The sequence below is a fragment of the Protobothrops mucrosquamatus genome, unplaced genomic scaffold (genome assembly GCF_001527695.2).
Source record: "Protobothrops mucrosquamatus isolate PMUCROS unplaced genomic scaffold, P.Mucros_1.0 scaffold1911, whole genome shotgun sequence".
Lineage (NCBI taxonomy): Eukaryota > Metazoa > Chordata > Lepidosauria > Squamata > Viperidae > Protobothrops > Protobothrops mucrosquamatus.
In genome coordinates, this window is record NW_015388035.1 from 100,757 (window position 1) to 103,586 (window position 2,830).

Genomic DNA, 2,830 nt, shown 5'->3' on the forward strand with positions numbered 1-2,830 from the left:
AAAAAACACCTTTGGGACAACCGTGACCTGGATGACTGGGAATCTCCATACACAACCATAACATCTGCAACAACACAAAGGAAACAAAGGAGCTAGAACACCGTGGCAGAGGGTTAACGCTCCATATGCGCTTGCTCTCTGCTCTCCAAGCTGTTGCTAGAAGAAGAGCAGGGCAAATCTAAAAGCTGGCTTACCAACATCATGGCCATCCCTTAAGGAGTACATTACAGGAACCCCTGGAGAAGAGGGAGGCTGTGCGTTTGCCATGGTGCCTTACATTGAGAGGGTTTGGTCTCTCTAGCAGTTTCCAACTAGTGCAGAGCTTATGGTTGAGTAATTGAGCCTTCCTTCCTTCCTTCCTTCCTTCCTTCCTTCCTTCCTTCCTTCCTTCCTTCCTTCTCTCCCTCCCTCCCTCCCTCCCTCCTTCCCTCATCTCTCTCTGTTCCTTCCTTCCCTCCCTTTGTTCTTTCCTTCTCTCCTTCCCTCTGTTTCTTTCTTCCTCCCTTCCTCCCTTCCTTCCTTCTCTCCCTCCCTCCCTCCCTCCCTCCTCTGTTCCTTCCTTGTTCTTTCCTTCCTTCCTTCTCCTTCTCTCATCTCTCTCTGTTCCTCCCTTCCTTTCTTCCCTCCCTCCCTTTGTTCTTTCCTTCCTTCTCTCCCTCCCTCCTCTGTTTCTTCCTCCCTCCCTTCCTTCTCTCTCTGTCCCTTCCTTCCTTCCTCTGTTTCTTCCTTCCTTCCCTCCCTCCTTCTATTCTTTCCTTCCCTCCTTTTCTCCCTCCCTCCTTCTCTGTTCCTTCCTTCCTTCCTTCTTTCCTTCTCTCCTTCCCTCATCTCTCTGTTCCTTTCTTCCTTCCCTCCCTCCGTTCTTTCCTTCCTTCCTTCTCTCCTTCCCTCCTTCTCTCTGTTCCTTCCTTCCTTCCTTCCCTCCCTCCCTCTATTCTTTCCTTCCTTCTCTCCCTTTCTCTCTCTGTTCCTTCCTTCCTTCCTTCCTTCCTTCCTTCCTTCCTTCCTTCCTTCCTTCCTTCCTTCCTTCCTTCCTTCCTTCCTTCCTTCCTTCCTTCCTTCCTTCCTTCCTCTCTCTGTATAGCCTGAGCAGCAGTGCATTCCATTAAGTTCTTAAAGTTTAACAACTACATTTATCTGCCTTGGGTGAAATCCAGCATAGCTATTAATGGTTCGAGAGACATGTCCTCTTTTTAATCCAGCCTTTTTAATCTCTTCTGGGTCACTAATTACCACACACAGAGACAAAAAAAAAGGTCCTGGAATTAAAAAAAAGAAAAGAAAGAAACAGAGTTGCATACACAAAAAAAATATGAAAAGATCCTTTTAAAAAGATGGCCAGGGCCATCTCTTTTATCTTGACTGTGTTTCTGAAAATTTGCAAATGATGATGATGATGATGATGATGATGATGATGATAATAATAATAATAATAATAATAATAATAATAATAATAATAATAATAATAATAATAACAACAACAACAACAACAACCAGCAAGTTTCAGGCACAGGTATTTTCCAATATTCTCTTCTAGTGTCAAGACACCAAATAAAGAGGGTCAATTTGGTCTCCAAGGAAAGAAAGACGCCGTTCCTAAATATGCCGGCTGATTCTTCAAGTTCTTTCTTACGTCCTCTTTAATTTTTGACATGTTCTGGAAAAATCCCAGTTCTGCATTGCATAAACGAGATATTGAAATTCAGGGGAGAAATTTCCCGTGTTCTGTTTTTCAATAACCTCCCATCTACGTTGTTAAAACCTTGTTACATTTCCTCGCGTTCAAAAACGTCGTGTGCTCCCCCTTCCTTGTTGATTTAATTCCGCACAAATGGCATGCTATTCTCATTTATCTCAGTCCTAAGCTTCACTTTTCCACAGGAGTAATCCTATGGTTTGTAACTGCAGCAAACCTCCCCCCCCCACTAACATTATTATAACCCCTTTTTTTGCATGTTATTTTATCCGTCCAGGCGGATATGTTCCATCTCCAGATTCATATTTAATACCACCGTTGAACAGGCCCGATTAAAAGGAAAGGAATACAAACTCTGATCGATAAAACATACATTTGTCAGTATTTTTTTTTCCTGGTGGAGAAAGAAACAAGTGACCTCACGTGTGTCAGCCAATAGATCCGTCTAATTTTCTGGCGTTTCAAATCTGCCAGCATCGTTTCATTTGACCGGCTTTAAATTAATCGTCTCTTGTTTACATCCATCAAAATGTTTTTTAGTTGCTAGGGCTGTCATCTCAGCTAAGAATGGACCCATCTCTCATTTTTTTTAATGGCTATAACTAAGGATTAATACAAAGCGTGAGTAGCCGGCTTTCTTTCAGAGAATTACAGAACTGAGTTATAGTAATTGCAGAATATTATAGTCAATAGGTCGGTCACTACAGAGGATGCAACCGACAATGAAATAATAGTAAAGTTATTTTGCCTCCTCCCTGCGTTTCAGTGGAGAGCAAGAAATCCATTATCTGCATCTCTAAATCGTTCAAGCAGTGACTGGAAACTCAGAAATCAATATGAGACGCACACAGAGTTCAACTAAACCCAAGGCCCAGTTCTAGAAGGCGTCAACTCAATTTTAGAACCTGTTTTCTATCTTAATCTGGAAGAAGTAGAGAGCAGAGCAAATACATCAAGTATACCTTCACGTTCCCTTCAAACAACCATCAAGTTCTTTTTCTATCACATCAGGTAGAAGGATTGAATCATATACAGCTGGAGCCAACTCTTTCTTAAAATTCCTCCAATGAAGCCTGCTCTCAGAATTACTGATCTGATTGTATTTCTTAGCTTCTGATTGGGCTTTCTTTAGCA